This window comes from Mastigoproctus giganteus, chromosome 4 (genome assembly GCF_048544385.1).
Source record: "Mastigoproctus giganteus isolate SK-2022 chromosome 4, ASM4854438v1, whole genome shotgun sequence".
Classification (NCBI taxonomy): Eukaryota; Metazoa; Arthropoda; class Arachnida; order Uropygi; family Thelyphonidae; genus Mastigoproctus; species Mastigoproctus giganteus.
In genome coordinates, this window is record NC_143578.1 from 91,346,747 (window position 1) to 91,361,372 (window position 14,626).

General features: G+C 37.2%; 1 protein-coding gene across 1 annotated transcript in view; it reads left to right on the plus strand.

The window, feature by feature from the left end:
* LOC150086905 (uncharacterized) overlaps positions 1-14,626 on the plus strand; it is a 152,366-nt gene that overhangs the window by 133,799 nt on the left and 3,941 nt on the right. The window lies entirely within an intron of this gene.

A 14,626-nucleotide genomic window follows, 5' to 3' on the forward strand; every position in this document is an offset into this window, starting at 1 on the left:
TATTCTTCAGAATACTTATATGGTATTAGTAACTATGTATTAGTAATGTCATTTAATACTTCTTATCTGTAAACCCCTTACCTGTTGGCTGTGAAGGGAAAGTGCAACACTTTTTTTAACCCTGTAACCAGCTATGATCAAATGTTGTTGCAATAAATATTCTCTCACTCTCTCTCTTGACTGTTCATCTTCAGAATATTTTTATTGTTTGTTTATGCAATTTTTTTCTTTTTTTCAATATAATTTCATTATGTTTTCAAAGCATCAGTTATAAATTTGAAATTTATAAGATGATTTGTTATTTAAGATGGAAGAAAGTGATGAAGGCTTTCCAGAGCCAAAAAAATAAAGATAACATTTATTGCAGAATCAAAGTCGGCAAATATGAAAGTGGATGAGCATCTTGAAACCTTGATGTCAGATATAGAAATTTCAGAGAAAACATTACAACTTATAATGCTCTATATCATTTGCTCTTCCAAGAGTTATGATGAGTATTCTAAGGAGAATACTCATTTGGACTGCCCCACCCAAAAAAGCTAAATTTAAACACTTGCTATTTGTATACCAGGATAACCACATGTGGTCACAGGAACTTTTAAGATAGAGATAATGGAAATGTCTGAAAAAATATCCATTGCAGACCACATTTATACACACAGTTTTCCCCTCATTATTTGACTGGCTATGTACTAGTCTTTCCCTATAACAATCTAATTCATTAATCCACTTGTTATTAGTTTCTCAGAGGGGAATGATGCAGTTAATATTTTTAGTGGTAAAAGATGGGGAAAAAATGCAAAGTATTTATATGCTGGAACAACTCAGGGGCATCCAAAAATCTAATAGAAGTTACTCTGTGGTTATTTTGTATGCAGTTTCGACAATAGAAAACAAGCGCTTCAATCCAGTGCAGTCTCACAGTTAATTCATACCAAATACAGTGGTACCTTGGATTACGAGTAACTTGGTATGCGAGTGTTTTGCAAGACGAGCAAAAATTTTTAATAAATTTTAACTTGATAAACGAGCGAGGTCTTGCAATACGAGTACAGTCAGTTCTCGTATAACACGTGTTTACACTACACGAATTCGATCATACACGATTTATAAATAGGGGAACGATATCTTATATAACACGAACCGAATTCGCTTATGCACAATTAGCCTTTGCGTTTACAAGAAATGGCAGTCGAACGCAGAATCACCCCAACCGAACGCAACTCGATAGGAATGAAGAGAAGATTTTGAAAATGTATTTATGGTTTTTTATATCCATGAAGGGGAAACACATTTCACCATAATAACATGAAAACCAACAATTCCAGCTAGTATAATCGCAAATGCAATTAGATCGAGTTTACTACCAGTTTATAACAGATTCCATTAGCAGGAACGCAACTGGAAATTGTTTTATGGTAGTAACCCCTAGAAATGTGCTTTAGTAAAATGTGAGGTGTTAATAGTGTATCTCCGCCTTTATGGTGTTGTTTATTCAGTTGCTACACGCGGGCAGCTTTGTTTATGTGTATCAAGCGTGCCTCCTCGTTTTGTAATAGTGCGAGCGATGAATCTGATTTCCGTGAAATCCTCAAAAGGAGGCAAAAGCAAGCGTCATTGGAAAGATTCCTTGTTAAAGTCGCACAAAAAGAAAAAATCAACAGATAGCAGTGATTCCATTAGAGACAGTGAAAGTCGTCCTACCCAATAATTAATAAATTCGATTGCTTTATGTATATTAAATTTAAATATTAAAAATATAAAAAGGTATGTATTTTGTATTAATCATTTTTACAGTATATGAATATTTTTGAGTTTTGGAACAAATCATCTGGGTTTCCATTATTTCTTATGGGGAAATTCGCTTTGATATACGAGTGCTTTGGATTACGAGCACGTTTCCGGAACGAATTATGATCGCAAACCAAGGTACCACTGTATTATTCATTGTTGTTTGGGTCAGAAAATCTAGCAGTTGCTGTTATTGTGGAAACTTTTCTTGATATTTTGCATGACCAGGTGTTTCAAGCTAATTTCTTACTAAAGATGTGCATATCTTATAATCTTCTGATGAACAAAATGCTTGCTGTTCAAGGAGAGCCTTGTAATGATGGAAAAATTAAGTATACAAAGAATCGCTATTCTCACTAGCGTAGCTACCCTTTTTTGGGCCCGGAGGCAAAGAACATGTTCGAGCTCCTACGTAATTAATGAAAATTGCAAAAACAGGAGACAGCCAAACGCCAGGCTTTTTAGGGGCCCGGAGGCAATTGCCTTGCCTGCCTACACGGTACCTACGCCACTGACTATTCTGTTATACTGCAGTGAAGATGGCAGTACTAAACTATGCCCACTTGTAAATTTTCCAAGTTAAGATGTTTTAAAGGAGTTATCCAACTTCTATGAAATTATGAGGACAATAGATGTGCATGACTTATGGTGAAAATTTTTCAGTCTTGGGTATTGTGAGTGGAGAGAAGAATGGCTTTGGGAAAAAAAGAATATATAGATGATTCTAGATTTTTGTATAGCATAGTCTTCTGAGGCATTTAAGTTGACAAATATACAGCTGTTGTTTTTGCTACCCAGTACTCCCAGTTTTATGCAGTCACTGAATCAAGACATTATTTATAACCTCAAGAGAGCATATAGAACCCACCTGATAAGATACTTGATCACCAACACAGAATGAGGGGGAACAGTTTGCAGCCAAATTGAAGTGTCTTGGATGCTATTTGAAATATTGTTATTGCTTGTGGACAGTACTGCATCAAGTGTAATAATCAGCTGCTTCAGAAAGAGAGACTTTGGAGAGAATATAAGTGAAAAACATGGTCCAACAAGTGAAGAATTGTTGAGGAATAAGAGACTCCAAAACAGCATATGGATTTTGTTGGTGAATTTGAGGAGTTTAAGGTGGATGATGAAGATGCTATCATAGCAATCAACATTAAGAAGAGCTGCTGAGCACCAAGCAAAACAATGACATTTTTGTTACTAGTGATGAAAGTGAATAAGTCCACCATGCCTTCTGAAAAAGATGCCCAAAATGCAATGAACATATTCGAAAATGTGTTGGCCTGCAGAAATTGATATAGAAACAGTTATTGCATTTAATAATGTCTGCACTGTAACTAAGAATGCATATATAAGACAAACTGTGCAAACAAAATTAATTCTTTCTTTCTTTAAATTAAATTAATGTAGGTTAAAAAGTTAATTGGTTTGTATGTTTCCTTTAATATTAAGATTGTAATTCTTCTTTTACTACTATATACTATATTTTTATTTCACCTATTTTGGTTTTCTCTTAGTTTATTGTATAAATAAAAGAAAAATCTAAACAAAATGTGTATTTATTCTTATTATTGTTAGAGAAAACTTTTGTTGTTTTTAATTTTTCTCTTTATTGTTTTATTTTATTTTTGTGTTTCTTATTATTGTTAATTTGGCAGACCTCCTTGCTACAAACCTCATTTTAAATAATTAAACTTCATACCAACCAGTACTTAAAAATATTTTAATACTGTAACTAAAAACACTGTATTTACAATAAAATGATTAAAACTAGTTTCAAATATTTAAAATATATAAATAAAAACAATTAAAATATGACTGAAAACAGATATTAAAGAATATTAAAAATTATACTGTAACAACATGGTTGTTACAGTATAATTTTTAGTTACAGTATTCCATGGTTCCCCAGGAATGTGATTGGTATTTCCTATTTGCACACTAGAACCGGAAATGACTCAGGAGCACACTACCTGAAACCGTTTATCGTGTCCCAAGACAACCATTTCAAAGAGAGGGTGTAAACGTACACCCTTATTTCTATTAATGGTATTACTGGCTGCCCCAATACGTAACTCTCAAGCCATTTATGGTTCCAGTACCCCTGTGCGTGATCTGTGATGACAGCATCCTCTGGGGAGATTTGATGTTGCTTCTCCCAGAAGTGCTCTGCCACAGCAGACTTCCCGTGATTTGCAGTCTTTATTGCATTCATGTGTTCCCCCAGCCGGTCCTTAAGTCGCCGCCCCATCTCTCCCACATAACATACCTCAGAATCCGGGCATTTAATTTCATAAACTACCCCGCTGCTGGCTTTCTTCAGTATGGGGTCTTTAACTCTTGATATCACTGTGTGAAACCTCCATACCGGTAGTTGCACACGGCGTATTTGACACCCCCGAACTATTTGCACAATGTGCTCCGTAAGGCCTGGATAGTAAGGAATGTATGCAGTGCCCACAGGGGTAGACGGTTCACTACGGGTAGACATCACTCCCCTAATGAATCTGTCTAAGACACTCTGGGGGTAAATACATTTCTTAAGGTCTGCTGTGACTCTGATAATCTCATTATCCTTATTGTCTGAGGTGGTACAGTGGGACCCCAACCTATCAATTAAAGCCTTGACTACACTGTTTTTGTGTTGGCTGATGGGTATACTGACCCCGGCACATAGACTTCCTAAAAACATTGGTCTTAAGCCTAAATCCTTCTCTGTCCACCAACACATTAAGAAATGGTAGGGTTCCCTCTGTCTCCACCTCTGAGATGAATTGGATAAACGGGGAGAAGCTGTTAAGCACATTGAGTATTTGATCTTCTCTCCCCTTCTGAATAATGGTGAATGTGTCATCAACATATCTTTTCCATTTATGTATGGGAAATTCCAAATCCTTAAAGATCCAGGGGCAAAGGTGGATGACATTGTACAGTGGATATCATCTTTTAAGGGCACAAAAGGTGATATAGTTGTACACATTTGCACTAATGATATTAAGAGTAGGAGACCGGCAGAATTACTTAACAAGTACAGGTCACTGTTGAAAAAAAGCCGTGAATTAGGGTTGAATTTGAAAGTGTCTGCAATTCTGCCCGACACAATAGGAGAGAGTATATGATGAGAGCCTTGTTGATCAATTCGGCCCTGGAAAGATTGTGCAAGGCTCAAGGGGTAGAATTTTTTCCAGCCTGGTCTGTACTTGTTAACAGGAGAGACTGCTTCTTCAGGGTTGGGATACACTTAAATAGAAAAGGTGCAAGAATATTTGCTGATGCTATTGAGGCAGTGTTACGTGGGTTGTAAAACTGCTAGCTTGGGGGGATACAAGGACTAATAGATTAACAGTAGCCACTGGCAGAGGTGAAAGTGATTCTTGCACTGCTTCTATTGGAATGAGCAGCAGCCTGGAAAACAAGATGCAGGATATTTCAGAGACTGCTGGGAGTCATTGCGGTACAAATAAACACATGGGTTGTGTTAGGGTAGCTAAGAATAGGAACAGGTGCATGTATACTTGTGTGTACACCAATGCTAGGATTTTGGTAAATAAATTTGATGAATTTGAGGTATTGCACAAAACATCAAAGGCAGATATTGTTGGGATATCAGAGACGTGGTGTCACACAGATATAAGGAATGCAGAACTGGAATTTGGGGAGTACAATGTGTACAGAAAGGATAGACAGGATAGGAAGGGAGGAGGGGTTATGCTATTAGTTAAGAAACACATAAAATCCAAGGAAGTGAAGCCAGTTGACATCGCTGGACAGTACAGTGTCAAGTCAGTTTGGTGTGACATAGCACTGGGAGATCAAAATTGAGAGTAGGAGTGTACTATAGACCTAATGACTCTGATGAGTATAATAAGAAACTGTACAGGAAAATAGTGGGCCAGTAAATAAGAGAGTCTTATAATGGGGGATTTTAATTTCCCAGATATTGACTGGAATTTGTGGGTTGGTCACTCGCACACTAGCAAGGGTTTTGTGGATTTATTGGATGATTGTTTTCTGCATCATGTTTGGGAGGCAACTAGAGGGAGTAATACTCTTGATCTGATTATCAGTAGTGATTCTTCATACATTAAGAATCTGGAGATAAAGGAACCACTAGTTCAGTGATCACAGTGTGCTGAAGTGGGATTTACTCAAAGAGTTAACTACCATCAGGGGTAAATGGAAGGGTTTTTGCTTTCATAAAGGCAACTATGGTGGTTTGAGACAGTATTTAAATTCTATACAGTGGGACCAACTGATGATCTTACCAACAGCAAATTCAAAATGGGAAGCATTCAAAGAACTTACCTTGGAAGCTACTAGGCGTTACATACCAACTAAGAAATATTGTTCAAGGTTTAGGCTTAAATGGATGTCAGATGAACTAATGAGACATGGCAGAGAAGAAAATTGCATGGGATACATATAAATTAACATCTGACAGAAGCCTATGATAGATATAAGCTGATCTGTAACCAAGTTACAAAGGTTAGGCAGGCGAAGGCAGATTATGAGAAATCTTTGGCAAAGGATGCAAAGAAAAACAGCAAAGAGTTCTTTACTTATGTAAACTCAAGAAGGAAGGGGATGAACCAGATTGGTCCACTTGATATCGATGGTTCAACTGTTGATGATCCTGCTCAGGAAGCTAACAAACTGAATGAATATTTTGCACTGACATTCACACATGAGGATTTATTCAGGGAGGAGAATGGCAGAGGTGTATTCAACTCTGGCAGTAAGTTAGATAATCTTGTAATAACTGAGAGTAAACTGGAGGAGAAATGGTTGAAGATAAATACAAGAAAGGCATCTGAGGTGGATGGAATCTAGTTATATTAAAGAAGGCAGCAAAGGAAGTAAGCAAACCCTTAGCCATAATTATGAGAGCTTCGTTGGACTCAGAGGAGGTACCCATAGACTGGAGATGTGCAAATGTGACCCCAATTCACAAAGGAGGATCAAAGGCTGACACTAGTAATTATAGACCTGTGAGCTTAATTTCTGTTCCAGGAAAATTAATGGAGGTACCAGTTAAAGAAGCACTGCAGGATCATCTAGACAAGACTTCATTTATAGCTCGGACACAGCATGGTTTTGTTACGGGAAAGTCTTGCCTGACCAATTTGATTGGATACCATGATGCACTCACAAAAGAACTGGATGCAGGGAATAACTTTGATATTATATATTTGGATCTTAGAAAGGCTTTTGATACTGTTGCACATTGAAGACTGCTGCACAAATTGGAGCAGTGTGGCATTGGAGGCAAATTGCTGCTATGGATAAAGGGATGGTTGAGGGGGAGAAGACAGAGAGTGGTAATCAATGGACACTGCTCATCGTGGACTAATATTATTAGTAGAGTCCCTCAGGGTTCAGTGTTGGGTCCATTATTGTTTTATGTATTTATAAATGATATTGATGATGGTATATCAAGCTTAATGTCCAAGTTTGCAGACAATACAAAGGTTGGCAGGGTTGTTAAGGACACTACTGACGCTATGCTGCTGCAGCAGGATCTGAAAAGGTTGAGCAGATGAGCTGAGAGGTGGCAAATGAAGTTTAACATTGACAAATGTAAAGTACTACATATGGGAAACAGTAACCCCAGAGCAATGTATCAACTCTGTGGTACTACACTGACAGTGGTAGAGAATGAAAAGGATCTGGGGGTAATTGTGCAGGCAGATATGAAGTTCTCTGAGCAGTGCAGACTGGCTGCAAGAGTAGCTCATGGTGTCTTGTCAATGATATAGGAATTTTTCTAGTAGGGATAAGGAGGTGATTATTCCCTTGTATAAGGCAATGGTTAGGCCACATCTTGAGTACTGTATACAGGTCTGGAGGCCTCATTTCAAGAAGGATGTAGAGCTGCTGGAACGGGTACAGAGAAGGGCAACAAGATTAGTGAATGGAACAAAGGGTTGCTCTTACAAAGAAAGGCTTAAGTTCTGCAAATTACAGTGTCTGGAGACTAGGCACTGGTGAAGTGATCTGACTGAGGTGTATAAAGCCTTGAATGGTTTGAGCATGCTCAATGCTGATGGGATTCTTCCTCTTGCTCAGAATAATCACCTGAGAGGGCATAAATTCAGATTGAGGAAAGACAGATGTAGGATAGATGTGCAGAAATTTGCCTTTAGCCAGCGGGTAGTTGGTTGGTGGAACAGGCTTCCATCCCTTGTTGTGGAAGTTGATAGCCTAAATAAATTTAAGGCTCAGCTGGACAGGTATTTTTAACGAACAGAGGGGTGAAATGGAAGTGTTTTTTTTGGCTGATGCTGCATAAGCTCGCTTTCTTTGTCATATGCCTCTACTAATGCTAATCCTCGATTCCAATTCTTCCATGGCCAAAGTGGCCACAATGGTGCTAATAGGGGAACCGATGGCTGTGCCATGGACCTGCCTATATATGACATCTTGATAGATCATGGTGGTACTAGACAAACAAAATTCCACACCTTCACAAATATCATTAACACTTAAAACTGACCTAGTACTTAAAGATGTATGGTTTTCTAATGCCATTCTAACACATTGAACTCCAAATTTAATCGGAATACAGGTAAACAAAGATATAATATCAAAGGAGATCATAATCTCATCTTCTCGTTTAGTCTGATCTTTTATAAAACCCACGAACTCTTTACTATTCTTAATCACAAAACTGGAAAGTCCTATGGGTGCAATCAGCTTGGCTAAGTATCTTGATAAGGCATAGGTAGGACTATTGATGAATGATGCAATTGGTCTAAGTGGTATACCTACTTTATGTATCTTTGGGAGATCATAAAGTCTAGGTAAACGGCATCCAGTAGCATGTAAGGACGAATAAACCTCCTTCGATATCCATCCTGCCTTTTGCCAACACTGTATAAGATTATTTACTTGCCGCTCTAACCAACGGGTTCCTTCGAGTGACTTTATACATAGTAGTGTTCTGTAAGAGTTCCAAAACTTTATAGCAATACTCTTTTTTGTTCAATATGACCATGGATCTCCCCTTATCTGCGGGTAAGACTATGGTCTCATCATCCTGTTTGAGTTCTTTCAAAGCCTTTCTATGACTGGCACTAAGATTGGAGGGGGCAGGCTTGGCCTGACTCAAAATAGCCGCAGTTCTAGTACAGATTTCATTAGCTTGGGCCACTGGTAACTTGTAGATGGCATTTCTCAATGCCCATTGCTATTTCTGTGACAGGTGGTTTATTGGGTGTCAAAGAAAACTTTGTGCCTAAGCTTAGCACCCCTTCCTGATCTCTAGTCAGCCACTTACTACTAAGATTACAAATAAAATTAGTATTATCATTGCTACCTGTGGTCGCTGTCTCCTCTAACAACCTATTAAATTTACTAATTTGCCTCTGTTTACATCTTTAAGTACTAGGTCGCTTTTAAGTGTTAATTATACTTGTGAAGGTGTGGAATTTTGTTTGTCTAGTATCACCATGGTCTTTCAGGACATCATGTATAGGCAGGTCCATGGCACAGCCATGGGTTCCCCTATTAGCGCCATTGCGGTCAATTTGGCCATGGAAGAATTGGAATCGAGGATCTTTAAGGATTTGGAATTTCCCATACATAAATGGAAAAGATATGTTGATGACACATTCACCATTATTCAGAAGGGGAGAGAAGATCAAATACTCAATGTGCTTAACAGCTTCTCCCCGTTTATCCAATTCATCTCAGAGGTGGAGACAGAGGGAACCCTACCATTTCTTGACGTGTTGGTGGACAGAGAAGGATTTAGGCTTAAGACCAATGTTTTTAGGAAGTCTATGTGCCGGGGTCAGTATACCCATCAGCCAACACAAAAACAGTGTAGTCAAGGCTTTAATTGATAGGTTGGGGTCCCACTGTACCACCTCAGACAATAAGGATAATGAGATTATCAGAGTCACAGCAGACCTTAAGAAATGTGGTTACCCCCAGAGTGTCTTAGACAGATTCATTAGGGGAGTGATGTCTACCCGTAGTGAACTGTCTACTCCTGTGGGCACTTCATACATTCCTTACTATCCGAGCCTTACAGAATGCATTACGTGAGTAGTTTGGGGGTGTCAAATATGCTGTGTGCAACTACCGGGACGGAGATTGCACACAGTGATATCAAGAGTTAAAGACCCCATACTGAAGGAAGCCAGCAGTGGGGTAGTTTATGAAATTAAATGCCCGGATTCTGAGGTATGTTATGTGGGAGAGTGGGGCGGCGACTTAAGGACCGGCTGGGGGAACACATGAATGCAATAAAGACTGCAAATTACGGGAAGTCTGCTGTGGCAGAGCATTTCTGGGAGAAGCAACGTCAGATCTCCCTGGAGGATGCTGTCATCACAGATCATGCACAGGGGTTCTGGAACCTTAAGTGGTTTGAGAGCTTATGCATTGGGGCAGCCAGTAATACCATTAATAGAGATAAGGGTGTACATTTGCACCCTCTGTTTGAAACAGTTGTCTTGGGACACGATGAACAGTTTCGGGTAGTGCGCTCCCGAGCCATTTCCGGTTCTGGTGCGCAAATGGGAAATACCAATCACATTCCTGGGGAACCATGTGACGAATGCCGTGGACGTGCTATTTAAGGATGTGGCATACAGCAAAATGTACGCTGTTGAGAAAGGAGACTGCCGTCTCCGAGAGGTACAGTTGTTACGGTATAATTTTTAATATTCTTTAATATCTGTTTTTAGTCATATTTTAATTGTTTTTATTTATATATTTTAAATATTTTAAACTAGTTTTAATCATTTTATTCTAAATACAGTGTTTTTAGTTACAGTGTTAAAATATTTTCAAGTACTGGTTGGTGTGAAGTTTAATTATTTAATGAGTTTTCCCAGCCTCGTAGGCCTATTTAGAGATACAAACCTTCATTATTAAGTAAACATGAAAATATAGTTCCCTTAAATCTTTTATTAATGGGATTCTACTCTCTACATCAGATACTATTATTCACTTCCATTTTCAAATTTTTTCAGAATTTATTTCAGTTTTGGTGGCACTATGAAGTGAGTGAAATTTGAATATTATACATGTTGCTAATTCTCTATCTCGAGGGATTGTTGCTTTCTGTGTTTTTGGGTTTATTATACAAAACTAATGATGAATCCTTCAAAAATGCCTTATGTGAAACTCATATCTACAGATCATGTGGAAGATTTCTATAAATAAAAGAACTAGAAACAAATTTTATCTTTAACACACACACACACACACACACACACACACACACACACACACACACACACACACACACACACATATATTCAAGAAATTTACAAACCATCTTATCATCATGCTTTCTTGGTAAAAGTGTAGGTAAGTTTGAGGACCATCATCAAGGTTTTGAATTAAAAGACAAATGAACCACTTTTTACAGGCAGTGGCAGAAATGATGATTAACTATTGAAGAAACCAGTAAGTAGATTGTGGAAAATTTATTCCGGTAGTAGAGCTGAAAAGGGGATAATACAACAGCAACAGGCAAATATGAATGGTTCAGGTTGAAAGGTCATCAAGAAATTATTCAGATGCTGACAAAGAATGTTTCTCATAAAGTTAAGATTACATACAAATGATCTGATTAAGAAAAAAACTTAGAAATGTAGCATGTTATGCAGGACATTGTTTCAGAAGACCCACCCAACCTTGCTTGAGTCCTTTTGGGTGGGGTAGGATGGGTTAACCACTAAAACAAGATTGGCCTCAGTCAGCTCCTTCAAGAGTAAATTCCACAATTTTGTAAGCTTCACTGTTTCCAAATTAAAATCATCCAAAAAAGAATCACTTTATCAAAATTGGGAAAAACTGGAATGTAGCCATTTAATAAAAAAAAAAAAAAAAACCCAACTTAAAGCTGATTTCCAGTGCTCAGTATTGGAACTTAACTCTTTCACAAGTGAGTTCCCTGAACATACACATGCTCATCTGTATGAGCGTGTGTATGAGCATGTGAACATACACATGCTCATACAGATGAGTTTCTTTGTGGAATATTTTGAAGTTTTGTAAAAACGAACACTTTGTATATAAAACTTTAAATGCTCTTGTTTATATTCCAGTATGACCACTAAGTTAGAGCAATTTACAGTTAGTTATTTTATTTACATACTCGCAAAAGGATTAAAGTGGCATAGTAGGTTTTACCTATACTGGATTCCAAATGACTAGTTCTGAAACACTTAGGGATACCTAATTCGGATGATTTGTGGACACTCAGTCTGACATTCAGAAAAGGTTGAGCTCTGAAATCAACAATTTGTCTTTTCAATTATTCAGCAGATAAATTTCACAGACTAAGAGCAAAACTTATGTTATGTTCAGTTTTCAAGAAGAAAGGGCATGAATAAATTTTTTATCAGTAGATCAGTTGATCTAAATAGTCTGTTAGATTATTGACTTTTGGAATTATAGGAATATATGAGGTGCAGCTATTAAATAATGAAACTGTTGCAATATAATAAATATAATGAAATATTTCATACCTTACAAGCATGGGCTCCAGCAGCATGGTGCAAAGTAGTGCAAGTGCACCACCTTTGAATTTCGAAGTAATACACAATTTTTAATATTTTCATTAATTTATTGAAACATTAAAAGCAATACAAATTCTTTCTTTCAAAACACAAGTACTTCCCCCCCCCCCACCGATCAAGAAACGTTGGCTTGGCTGTACATGTAAATCAGTAAAACTTGACAATTAAAATGTATTCAAAAATTTGGTGAACAAAAAATTTATTCCCACATGCATCACCTTGCAAAATATCCTGCCACCACCCATGCTTACAAGTTATCCCCTTCAAAATAATTGCCTTGGGCATGTGCACGCTGTTCCATATGTTTCTTCCAAGCACAGAAACATTTCTAGAAGTCATCTTCTGTAAACCCTTTTAACATTTTGGTCTTTTTTTTTTTTTTTTTTTCCTTTGTATGTCTTCAATGGACTGAAAATGGGTTCCCTTTTAAGTACACTTTTTAGTTTAGAGAAAAAAAAAATTCACAAGGGGCTAGGGCTAGTGAATAGGGTGCATGTTCACACACAGGGATTTTTTTTTTTTTTTTTTTTTTTTGGCCAGAAACTGGTGAACAGAGAGCATGTTGTGTGCTGGAGCATCCAGCCATCTTTAGACAGTTCAAGTCTCTTCCTTTTGAATTTTTTCACACAGCCTTGTCAAAAATTCAGTGTAGTATGTTTGATTGACAATTTGATTTGGTGGAACATATTCAGCAATAATAATTCCATTGATATCGAAGAAAACATACATGGTTTTCATTTTTGATTTTGACGTTCTTGCTTTTTTTTTTTTTTTTTTTTTTGGTCTGGAGGATTGTTATGTTTTTCATTGCATTTGTTGTCTTTTAGTTTCTGGGTTGTACTGGAACAGCCAGTTTTCATTGCAAGTAATTCCAGTACTCAGAAAGTCTGGATCTGCAGTTTTTTTCAAAACATCCTCACAAACTTGGAGTCTTCTCATTCTTTGATCGTCATTCAAAAATTTTGCCACCACCTTGGCACTTAACTTTTCTCATGCCTAAATTTTCACCTAAAATTTTTCTAACTCTTTCTTTGTCTATATTGAGTTCTGATGCAACCATACCACTTTGCTTATTGGAGGCTTGAAGTGGTGAAACCCATGTTTAGTCTCTAGAGCAAAGTTTCCGGCATCCCCCTCCCCCCATACTTCTCATTCAACCCATGCATGGTACTAATTACTATAGGTTTCGATACCTTTCTTGTTTGGGGTTTTTCATAAAAAAAAAAAAAAAAAAGAAAATTCTAATTCTTAAACGACGATTGCTTTTAATCACTGTCCTTACCTGGTCCACTTCATCAGTTTTCATGGATACTGGTTGGCCTTATCATTCATTATCCTCCACATTCTCTCTTGTTTCTAAAAATCTTTTATGCCATTCAAACATGCAAGCTCTTGACATAGTATCTTCCCCATAAACTTGACATAATTCATAACTTTCAGTTGGTGTTTTCTTTACTTTGTTAAAAATTTGAGGTTGATTCATCATTCAATTCTTTTGTCTGCCAATTTTTCAGCAAACTGCCAAAACACAAGATAGTGAAAACCGCTATCACCACAAAGTGAATGAGCGTGTTGGAACCTGACTTGGAAGATAACTTGGGAAAGGTTCAAAGTCAATTGCTGTGCCTTTGTTCCATGGGCAGCTCTTGGTGTGTAGTGGTGCATGTGCAGTCTTATTTAATAGCCACGCATTATAGTCAAGAATCTTGTTGAGAAATTGCTAAATTTCTTTAATGCTCTTTCTTTTATTGTTGTATGTTATACAGTCGAAGCTCTTTATAGCGACCCTCTTTTTAATGTCCTATATGATTGGTCCCAGCTAATTTCTCATTAACCTAATGCTATTTTACATATATAATGTAAAATATATAATGACCTTGAAAATAAAAAGATTTCTCTATAACGACTATAAATTTCCACCACTTAAAGTGAATTTTTACTTTTTTATTATAATATTCAAATTTAAAAATGACTGAACACTTCAAATATATTGAAGTAACTGTAGCCTGACCATGAGAAATCATTTGTTAAGATTTCCCATGCCCTTTTCTCTCTCGCAGATAAAATTACGATTTTGCAAGCTGTAGATAATGGTTTGCATTCTAATACTGACATTGCCAAACAGCTCAGCATTCCTAAGTGTACTCTGTTCACTATTCTGAATGATCAGAAAAAGATTGAAAGTTTAGAGAAATCTGCTGCACCAGGTAGGATTTGAGCATGAAAGGCAAAGTATCCGGATCTTGAAAAGGTACTTTTGGAATGGCTAATGATGATGCATGCAGAAAATA